Source organism: Anneissia japonica, unplaced genomic scaffold (genome assembly GCF_011630105.1).
Source record: "Anneissia japonica isolate Jap-2015-1 unplaced genomic scaffold, ASM1163010v1 scaffold281_len866295_cov195, whole genome shotgun sequence".
Taxonomy (NCBI): Eukaryota; Metazoa; Echinodermata; class Crinoidea; order Comatulida; family Comatulidae; genus Anneissia; species Anneissia japonica.
Window position 1 is genome coordinate 582,647 of NW_022728190.1, and position 12,762 is coordinate 595,408.

General features: G+C 31.2%; 1 long non-coding RNA gene across 1 annotated transcript; it reads left to right on the top strand.

Moving 5' to 3' along the window:
* Positions 1-4,180: 4,180 nt before the first annotated feature.
* LOC117113982 lies at positions 4,181-11,188 on the top strand. Its single transcript, XR_004446281.1, has 3 exons — positions 4,181-4,405; positions 10,228-10,292; positions 10,735-11,188. It is a non-coding gene; the product is annotated as an uncharacterized LOC117113982 (long non-coding RNA).
* Positions 11,189-12,762: the final 1,574 nt, after the last annotated feature.

A 12,762-nucleotide genomic window follows, 5' to 3' on the forward strand; every position in this document is an offset into this window, starting at 1 on the left:
ATACAGAACAGTAGTCCACAGCATAGTACAATCCATTAGTATTTGATGTGATGATACCAATGTTGTGTTAAATCTATCCATGGCCATACATATGATGATAGTTACAGTATATGGAATTCCATATATGATACAGTAATACAGAACAGTAGTCCACAGCATAGTACAATCCATTAGTATTTGATGTGATGATACCAATGTTGTGTTAAATCTATCCATGGCCATATATGGTAGTTACAGTACAGTATATGGAATTCCATATATGATACAGTAATACAGAACAGTAGTCCACAGCATAGTACAATCCATTAGTATTTGATGTGATGATGCCAATGTTGTGTTAAATCTATCCATGGCCATGTATGGTAGTTACAGTACAGTATATGGAATTCCATATGAGGTACAATCTTATAAAATTATATGTATAATTAGTTATGAACAATCAGAACAATTATTGTTGGAAGAATAAAAGATGAATTAGATATTTGTAATGTAAGAGGAGTAAATATATTAATAGTGTGTGTATGCCCTATGCATGGCCTATTTCTGTGGTAATATAAAATGTTATGCTATAACATGATTTATGCATCCATATTACATTAACATTGCTATTTTAGTATAACCGAATATTCAATGGAAATATTAATTTATTCACCATTACGGTATATTTTATTATTATTATTATTATTATTATTCTATTATAATATTAATAAAAGCATAGTTTGTATCTACCTGTATATCGAGGAGACCAGCTTCTTTGTCTTTTCCAGTTTTCTAAAGATCGACAATTGTTTTTAACATTATCTTAAGAATATAAGTGTTTATTCAAGAACCCATCTCATTAACATTAATTTGAAATGTGTCTGGCAGTGGCTTAGCAATACAAGAATATTTTTTTTTGTATATTTGGAGATTAAGTTGATCAGAGATCATCTATTAGATGCAGTTTATTGATATAAACAGTATATTATAAGGCGGAAGGGCATGATTGAAAGAACTGAAACAAATTATGTATAACAGTATATGTATTTATAGTATATATATCCATATCCATATATGCATATATATATACATATATATATATTTATATATATACATATACTTATTTTATCGTATATATATATTCATACTGTTTTACTTATAAATAAAACCGTATATATATTTATATATACATGTATAAACCAGTAACTATATTATAGGCATATATATATGATATACTTAGGACTAAATATACATAAACATACAAATGTATGTATAAAAGCAATTAAAGCTTAGATAATTGTATTACTAATAAAATCAGTGTAATATGATGAAAGTGTTACCAAAAATAAATTTTAATGTAAACGATATATTCTATGTGTAATTATTATGTGTATCAGTTACTAGGTGTAATTAGTCTCTAGTTTATAATCCAGATAAAAAAATATTTTCCTTAACTCTGAAGTTAAAAGCATATGGAGAGATTTTTGCAAACGGTTTGTGATTAGCGTTCTTGTTGAGGAATGTACTCCTATACATTTAGCATTGCATGAGATTGATATGGGAATTCAATTTTAATATCTGAATCCATTTATCAGCAGCATGCTACAAGGCATCGCTCAAGCATATGAGTAATTAGATGCAGGCCGCAGAAAATTGATGCAGAATCCCCCGCATGTAGTCTGAACAACAGTTATCATGAATATATTTGCATATTTAACATATCTCATTAATATTAATATTTTAACCATTTCCTGGATTGCATGCCATCATGATGAAGGGTCTATGCTCTGGTTATTATTAGTCCTGTATTTAGATCATATAGGCCTATGGCAATATTTATAGAATCTTCTAATTGTTAAAGATAAACCATTTATGGAAAACATTGAAATACAATTTGAAAATACAAATCAAAAATGAATTTTATAGACGTTTTACAAAAACCATTAATCGATTACCAGCTGTTGAATTTAAGATGCGTGTTTTAAAATCTTAAGATACATGTTTTCAAAAATATAGGAAAGGTGTTATTTAAATGTCTGTCAAAGGGCGAGGAAACTGTGTTTTCCATTTTATTTTTTTAAAATTTAATTTAACAAAGGTCGTGAGTTTGAAACACACACTGACCATTCTTACCTGTGCTTACGTTGGCAGGCTGTGAATCAGTTTACACCATATAATAGTGTAAGTTTACCACCAGTGATGATGAAAGGGTGTCTATCACTCCCATATATTATAGGCCTATGCATAGGTACACAAGCAAATAGGAAATATTACATTTTCTATTTTTCGAAATAATAAAAAAAACCCGTTTCTATCTTACAAAATGATGACATAGCTCTAGGGATCAAATAATAACTCAGAACATACATTATAGCATTAAGAAAAGAATAAACAGATAAATTATCAGTGTGGCTGTAATGAGGTGACTTGTTCAATTAGCATTGCCGCCAACGTTATTGATTGGTCGAACTACATAATGCGAAACTAATATAAAGACGCGTTTTAATGATTGAACGTGGACGATTTAAAAATATAAGCTAAGAACAGTGGCTTACGGTATAGATGAAGATAATAATGTTCGAATAAATTGAATAAAAAAATTGCTTGTTTCACTGTTTTCGGAGTTTATTTCATACTATCTTGTGTCAAACTTGTCGATGAACCCCATGGTATTTGAAACAATAACATTAAATATTTAGGTTACTAATTACATGTATTTATATAGGCCTATTTAAGTATGTTATTGTTAACCAACGAACATTAAAAAAAAACGTTATAATGGTTGCAAGCGTTGTAAATAAACCCTGTCCAGACTATCAAATTTTATTTGACAGAAACATGTGACATGCCTAAATATGGTCATGATGACATCACATATATAGGCCATCATGACTATATATGGGCATACAACATTGTTTTGGCAAAGAAATTTGATAGTCTGGGCAGGGCTTTGTCATAACGTTTGCAGCATTTTGGTTAGAAATTTCGTTATTTTACTCAAAAAAAAATTACGGTTTGTACAACCATGGAGGTATACAAAATATTTTATACCTCCCGGAACAACCAACTGATAAGTTTTTATTAATAATTCAGTAAATTTTAAAAGGATACTACATCTTTGGCCAATTAACATACTCTTAAACAAACTGCTCCTATATATTGTATAATTAATGCGAATATTTTCGTAGTAATACGTCTGTAAATCAGAAAACAAATTTATTTCCGTCTGTGTCTTATATTGGAAATTGGCATTTTTTTATAACGTTTTTGAAGATTTTTTCCTATATTATACCGCAGGCGATATCTGTAAAGCGGCAGTGTCATGTTGAGTTCGTAAGGCATTTAAATTACCGCGATTACATTTGAAGCTTGGATTGACGTCATATTATAATGTAGTATTTTAATTCAGTATTTTTTAATATCTGCTGAATTGAAATATTATAGTTCTCCTTCCGGTGTTTGGCAGTCCATCGTTGTGTACGGGCAGTTATGACGTACGTATTGAGAGAGATAAATCCCATGGCTATGACCGACCGATGAAATTGCTTAAAAAAACAAAATGATTATCATTAAAGTACTGTTTTCTGTCGTTGAAAAAAATCTTCATTAACTGTTAATATAGTGATGACTGATTTATTATTCATTTAAGCCTATAAATTTTCGTTAATGCCAAAAAAATCCGGATTTAACGGCAAGGACATGCACACCGCCGCGCGCGCAACGTCGCGAGTACCTTATCGTGGACGTGCGTAAGCATGGAGGAGTTACCGTAGATTACTAATTCCTTTTCCATGGTTTAAGTCTATCGTATACAAAGCTACCGGTAGTTAAGCTGGCGAAAGAAGGCTTATGATGTGTTCTCGCTGTTAAATAATGTTTTTAGATTTTCCTAAAATTCGAAAATATTATAAAATTAGAATGAATTGGACCACATAGGCCTACTATGCTTTTGTTTCAGTTACGCCATTCTTTTAGAAATAGGCCAGACCATTAGGTCTAATAACCTACGAATAGGCAATTGGCATATTATGATATGACAATTGCGCTTTTTTTCCCCTTTTTTTTTTGGTTTGATAAAACGATTTTTGTTTATAATGTACTGTATTGTGTTAAAAGTAAAAATCGTGCCTGGTAAACAGTATTTTTTAACGAATTCTGTGGTCGTGTTTGTATTTGATAAACAACAGTCATGGGCCTATACTTACTGAATCTTTGCATAATGAGGTTGACGAAACTAATCGAAATGTCAATGTTGTACTGTTAAGTATGGAATAGCACAGCTTACAATTAGGGACCATATCAAAATGTCCGCTGCATTTGTACAGATGTTGATGATCGGACACACGCAAGACGAAATAAAACAATATTGGTTGACATACGATGATCAGGTAGCTAATCAAAGTAACAGCAAACAGGTGATGCACACGTAAGTGATGTGTTTGTTGGGACGAGTAATTCCTCTGTGTAGGCAATGAAAATTGGTTTCAGAGAAACTGTAGTGCTGTATATTAATTCACGCGAACAGTATGACCGCATATCTTATCGCGGCAATTTTACACGGTGTTTCACATCGTATTTTCTTTAGCTTCATCAATTGTGAATAAGAGGTATTAAGAAATAGAGTGTATTGCATTAGAAAAATATAAATAATTATTATTGTCAATCCTGGTTTAAATAAAAATATAAATAATTATTATTGTCAATCCTGGTTTAAGGACGGATATACAGTAAAATGGTTATGGTCAGTGTTTGAAATGCGTGAGGTATTAAGAAATGAAATAAATATTGCTACTGAAAATGAATCGTTAATTACGGTATTGCATAAGAAAATTATAAACAATTATTATTGTAAATCGTGGTTTAAAGACGGATATAAAATGATTATGGTCAGTGTTTGAAATGCGTAAAAATGATATAATTCATGATCACTGAATTAGGCCTATGTAGCGAGATTAGTAGGCATAATATAGAATGTTTAACAGTATGTAACATATAGGCCTAATATATGGTTGCTAAGGTACTGCAATGTAATTCGATCGTACGATTTAAATGATTAGGCCCTAGTCATGATTAATTTAATTGTCACCAATTATGAAATGAAAGATAAAACTCATCCACTTATGCCTTTCCCGCTTTCCCCCTTGTCACTTATTTTCCAATGCGATTATCATAATACAGTACATAAATTGCTACGTAAAGCCATCTCTGTGTAATCGTGATGACGTCATCATGATGCGTTCATACTGATGACGTCATGCCGAATGTTTCTTTCTTTAAACTTATGAAAATTTAAAGTGGATGGGATTGGTGGCAATTTACCAATAATTAACGAAAAGATCGCGGTCGTGTCTTCGGGGAATGCTAGTGTAAGGGATCGTGACGTACATATTTTATTGTTTTTGCTTACGAGGTTTGTTATAGTGTAAGTTCACGTAGGTCTATGCTAATCAACCTACGGATACTAATATAGCTATGCCTAAAGTAATAAAATGTTATTTTAAAAAAGAGTAGGCCTTTAGTAAGCCTTATAATAATGAACGAAGTGTTTTATCACGATTTCTGTTTTCCTTGGTTTTCGGTGGCATTGATCTTGGTTAGCTCACATTTAAAGTGACTAACATTAATTATTTATAGCTATAATTCTATTTAAAGATATACCATCTGCGGTATCTAATACAATATATATATATATATATATATATAATATATTATATACATATGTATGTATATATATATATACATACATATTCGCACAGAAGAGCTATCCGGACATCTCTATGATGACAATAAAATAGCCTAAAAATAATAATAATAATAATAATAATATTAATAATAATAATTATTATTATTATTATTACTATTATTATGCTAATAATAATAATATTAATAATAATATTAATAATAATAATAATAATAATAATAATAATAATAATAATAATAATAATAATAATAATAATAATAATAATGAATAACCAGACATTTAATAATAATGATGAATAACCAGACATTTACTATTACAATAATTTCGGGGTTTTTTTAAAATTTTCTTTAACGTAGTGAACTTATACTGATGCTTTGGGTTTGCTTTTGTATTGTTTTAATGTGATGTTTTTACCGTTTCTCGTTCTTATTTTCCTTTTGTACAAAATACACCAATTTAGCTTTTGGCTACTAATGTATTTTTTTTATGAAGGAGTTTTTTGAATAAAGATACCGATTATATATATTGTGTTATGACACACGTACGCACAGCGTAGGTTTTTAGAACTTGAATAAATAGAATGTAAAACCACAAAGGACTTCACGATCAACAAACATAACCAATAACAACTTCTGTGAAGATCGATGCAATTTCAGAACCATTCCTGTTAATCAAAATATTGTGTGTTTAGACTGGTGAATGCGTGGGTTTATTAACTGTGTATGCAGAACATAATGCAAATGTAAATGGCTGTATTAGTTACACCACACAACCCCACGAAATGCAAAAATAGCACCAATCAACTGGGGAAGATAAAGAACAAGTAGAGACCAAAATCCGAATCTTTCTTGGGGAAAATAGAGTAGGATGATGATGTTTACCAGTTTCCCTATATGGAAAACGAGAACTTCATCCAGGTTAGACTATCAATATTCAGGGGTAGCGCCAGGATTTGCCCGACGGGGTCCCGATGTCCTCGATGTGGGTAGGATCGATGTCCCAGACGAGAGCAAAGTGGTCCCAGGGGGCGAATTCCCCGAAAAATATGAAAATTAATTTAGGGGTTTCAAAGGCTTATTTTTAATTTTAGAATCTATAACATGTATAACTACATATTTTTTCCCCTTCCCGACGAACCCTAAAACCACCCCCGACCCACACCCCCACTGGCACTTCTGTCAATAATAACTAAAATTAGGCCCGTTCTGTCTCCTCGTTGCCCTTATGGCTATTGTTTAAACCATTGATCTGTCCTACCTGAAGCCGTTGGGTAGATAATATTTGTGTTAATGTTAAACACAAAATAAATACGTCTGCTGTTTAATCCATGAGCATCCCTAAAGTACAATGCATATCTCAAGGACGTTTGCGAATGAATCATAACCAACGGAAACTAAGTGTTTGTGAAAGTCTAAATTCCGATGGTATTAATAACAGCAGACGATTATTTAGATAATATCACGTGATTTAAACAATGGATTAGTATGACTTGTCAAAGATCAAGAACAAAGGACATCTTCCGGTAAATCCGGGAATGTCGCTTGTAAATTTCTGTTTTTATTGTGACTTCCAGAATTAAGGTATTTACAGCTCTGATCTGTTAATAATGATAGGCCTGATAATAATAATAATAATAATAATAATAATAATAACAACAACAACAACAACAACAACAATAATAATAATAATACAATAAGGATGATAATAGTGACAATAATGAAGATGACGATGATAATGCTATTGATGATGGCCGGTGATGATGATGATAATAATACACTAAGACATTAACGCAGCTGATCGTTGCGAATGCTATTTAAGGAATACTCCGTAAACTCTGTAAGTTCACTTATTAATGTTGAATAAAGGTTTATCTTCCAATCAATGGTAAACTAGTTTCAAAACTAGGACAATCTATAATTAATTTGTATGTTACGCATGTGCACCTGATCGTGACATAATGTCCAATTACATATTTTTCCGTTTCATGTCGAATGAAAAGGAATGAGCCGTTGCCTCCCTACTGGGACTACTGGGTCACTATATAACAATTAGGCTATGATGGTTGTTATGTTTAATCAAAAATGTTTAAATGAAACTGTACTGTGGCGATTCAGATGCTTGTTAATATTGTTATTATTATTAGTATCAGCATCATTATCATTATCATCAGGGTAACATTAGGGAAATAGACTTGTATAGCGCCTTACATAATTAAAAATCTTCTCAAAGCGCTTACAGAGCATGAAAAAGAGAAAACTAACCCATAATTATTAATTATAAGCATATAGTATTATTATTATTATTATTATTATTAATAATCATTATCATCATCATTAACATTATTATCAATAGATAATATTAATAATGATGATAATGATAATGATTAATAATAATAATATGGGCTTATAAATGTTAATAACTGGTTAGTTTTCTCTTCTCTTTCTATTATTATTGTCATTATTATTGTTATTATATTATTGCTACAGTATTGATTGATTTTATTTTGTTATAGCTACAACGATATTAATGATTAGGCCCTATTTCCACAATTCTTATTATGGTCATAATCATCATAATCATTGTTATTATTATCATTATTAATATTATTAATACTAATCCTTTTATTATTAATTAAACAGTTCTACAATGGACTTTTATGTACATTAAACAATCAACAATAAGACTGAACAGTATGAATATTGAGGCGTAGGTCTACACATAATATGTCTAGAAAATTTCGACCCTCTTAATCACTAAAATAATTCTAGTCACATAGCCGTCGGAAGTGCAAGTGGTCCAGCCATTATAAGAGCGGGATGGGGGGAGAGTTCATACCCACCTCAGCCCCACTATGGTTGGGCTGAGTTGCGAAAATTTGAGGAAATAATACCTCTAGATGGCAGAATATGACACTCTTTAGTAAAATTCATCATCACATCACCATGCATAATAGTCAAAGTGAAGCGCCAGCAAATTTCTCATGAACTTTTATCATCGATTTTCGGCAACCATAGAATTATTAGTATGTGTAATGAGACCATAGAAAATAAGACTTAAAAACATTGTCTTTGATGTATTTACTTTACTTTATCATTTCAAAGATAAGATGTGAGTCCACACCCATCTCAACCCCAACATGGTTGGGGCTGAGGTGCGAAAATTGTGGGAAATAGTACCTCTCATGGCCGGAAATGTCACTTTTATATAGTAACATTCGTCATCATCACATCACTATAGTAAAAATGAAGCGCCAACAATTTCTCATGATCTTTTATCATCGATGTTCCGCAAGCATAGAGATTTAATTGATATGCGTGATGTACCATAGAAAATAAAACTTTAAAAAAATCGTCTTTTTTTATGTATTTACTTTACTTTACTTACTTCAAAGCCGTGAGTCCACACCCACCTCAGCCCCATCATGGTTGAAGAATATTGCACCTCTAGCTGGCCCGAATGACATTGTTAGGCATATATAGTAATCATCATCACATCACCATGATCTTTTATCTGCAATTTTCGGCAATAATAGAGATCTAATTAACTTCTGTATTTTACCATAGAAAATAAAACTTAATTTTCTTTGATGTATTTACTTTAATTTACCTTCGTTGCTCGGAAACTCAATCTTATACTTTTTCCCATACTTCTCAAATTATAATAAAGGCACGCGCATTCGAGTCGTGTATTACAGCCTAATTTAGATGTTAGTGGGCAGAGATACCGGAATCTTGCTATAAGATAAAACCTGGGTCACTGATTATGCAGTTCAATTCAACAACTTTCAGATATCTTCTTTACTTATGAGATTACGTTGCGATCCAAAACCCCCTTAAAAATATGTTGGGGATGTGTCCCCCGTCTCCCCATGACCTTCGCCCATGCTGGTAACCAGTGGAGTCACTACCCGGTCCCATTCCCTTAAGGGGCAGGCACAACACCATGGTTGAAAAAATGGCTCCTCTGCCGGGAAATAGCACATACATACTCTACAAAAATGAATGTCCCTCACTTTAAAAGGGTGATGAATTTTGATTGCAAGTAATGAGGGCCGGCTTGTCTATTAATACCTTTATGTCGTTTTTTTTTAAAAGTCGATTCTTATCCTATAATCATCAGCATAGTAATAATTATCATCGTCACCGCCATCATCATCATCGCCATCATATCATAATCATCAACCGTCATCAACATCATCATAACCACCACCACCATCATCATCAATACCATCATACCCACCACCATCATCATTATTATTATTGTTATTATTATCATTATTATTATTATTATTATTATTATTATTATTATTATTATTATTATTATTATTATTATTATTCTTTTTATTATTATTATTATTAATTATTATTATTATTATTTATTATTATTATTATTATTATTATTATTATTATTATTATTATTATTATTATTATTATTATCATTATCATTATCATCATCATCATCATCATCATCACCACCCTCATCGTCATAAAGGAATGGTGCATTAGAAAAAGAATAATTATTTGGGTTTTTTTTATACCACTCCAAAGGTGGCGCTCTACATATAAACATTACTCAATGGACTACGAAGGAGTCTATACAATTAATAACAAATGTGAGTACAGTATTGAACATTTTGCATCGTTAATTCACTAAAATGGGAATTTTGTGATCATTCTATGGTTGCTCACTAATTTTTCAGTGGCGGATTTAAGGTGGGGGGGGGGGTGGGTAGCAGCCGGCCTGCACCCCCTTAAATCTTTTAAAATGGTAAAAGATTGGAGAAATAAAAGAAAATTACATTCAAATTTATAATCTGAGAGTGCATTTCTAGAAAAGTTTCTTCTAGAGGTTAATTTAATCGAAAAGTTTCTTACCTCCGCCCCAACCATAGTGGGGCTGAGGTGGTGGGAACCCTTCATTTGGCAAAGTTCCCCCCCCCCTCTATCAAACTCCTGGATCTGCAACTGTTTTTATTTATATATTATGTTTTGATGATACTCCATTATAATTCTTTCTCTGTTTCTTAATCTTTTCTCAATATTTTTCTATTCCAGTGATGTAGACAAAGAAGCCACAACTATCAGGAAAGAGTGTCCGGACTGAAATGGCAACTTACCAATTATTCATAGATAGCCACAAATTGTGTCACTCATCAAGGTTCTGGATATGAAATTAATTAAAATATAGTGTGAATCTGATTTTTAAAATGTTTTCCTCTGCAAAAATCTAAAAAATAATGTTAGCAATATGTATTAATTCTTGTAGGCTGTATGTTTATTAATATTGTATTATTACTGCTAATGTTTATCTTATTAATAAAGTAACCTGTTTGTTGTAAAGAATATAGACATATAAGATAATAAGATTTAACATTTTGAGGATTAAAATCAGGTATATTTATTTTTGCCGGATGTACATGATATAGACCTACAGTATATAAATATAAAATGTATACATATATCCCAACTTGATTTCAATGCTTGAAAATAAATATCAAACAGAATTGTGCATCTTTTCTCATCGTATTTAATGTCTGTGTTTACTGTAATAAATTCAATAGCTAAAATATCCTTTATAATTATAATAAGCTTATAAGCTTAAACCGAAAGTGAAGAATTGCTTCATCAATATGTGCTACTTTAAGTATTAAACTAGCAATTCTTTCCACGACACCCTCAACAAAAACATAAAACCGGAAATGACGTAGTTGCTAAGCAACAAGCTTATGCATAATCATGAATATTCAGTGACACCTGTTCTAATTAGACTAACAATAAAATCTTTTTGGTCGATTTTGTCAAAACTGAGCTAAAAGTTTTTATTGTTAGTCTAATTAGCACAGGTGTTACTGAATATGCATGACCTGTAGCCTAGCAACCGACGTCATTTCCTGTTTTGTAAAATTCGACAGCACCTTGCTCTGAAAAGTTCCGAAATTTGTCGGTATCGTGTGAATGTATTTCGAAAGAATGTTTATAAGATATAGTAGCCTGTAATAGTGCTATATTCGAATTCAAAGTGATTATAACGTATTTAATTCGATTATATATTGATTAATAATCATGAAATATAAAATATTATCAATGTAATTACGCCAAAGGAAGTACACACAATGATGTATTATAAATTACACTACAGTTTACTTTTATTTCTTACTCGGAAATGTTACATCAGAACTATATAAACGTAATATAAATATAATATAAAGATTCTAGTTTTATATAATATAATAATGCTTAGGCCTAATTATATTTAAGTATGTAATATCTTTAGAGAATTTCTTGTTCGTTGTATAAGAAACAAAATTGTCAATTTTGATTAAATTCCGTCGATCCAGTGATATAAATCCTAACAAATATCCGCGCACGATTATTTGTAGAATTAAGACCTCATTAATCAGGCTATTGATAGCATCTTGTGTTTCGGCAATTTAATACACATCGTGTTCCATTGACAATGATTGTACATCGACTTCCCACTTACTGCTGGATCGGTAGATTTGACCTGAAACACTGAAATAAGAGATTGAACTAGTGAGAAATACATTCAAACTATTTTCATTTTTGGCATCTGTGTTAACTTAGGCCTAATTAATTATAAATCTCATTAGGTTAAAAATACTTTTTGGAAACTTTATGACACCTTCATGAGGTGTAGGAATACAAATTAAGAAAATAAAATTGATAGTTTGATTGATTTAATAATGTAAAGTGTACATATAAAGCGTTATTTTAATATGAGTGGGTGAGTACGCTACCCAACAACCCACCCCAAATCGACAAGGTCCAAATTTTGAAGACAGTCCAAATCGTATTTAATACACATTATTATTATTATTTTTTTTTTGTAATAAGACTTATAAGCGAACATTAAATATTTTAACCAATACTCTATCGGACCCCTGTATCGTCCTATAATAACAAAGCTGCGGTCCAACCTGCTTTTCCCCTTAACGGCACCTGGAGTTTTAGGTGGCCCCTCCACATTTGGTATGATCATTACATCTTATTTTCCTATCTGAACACTGTTATTATTTATATATTTATTTATATAGCATAGACGGATACATATACATACATATA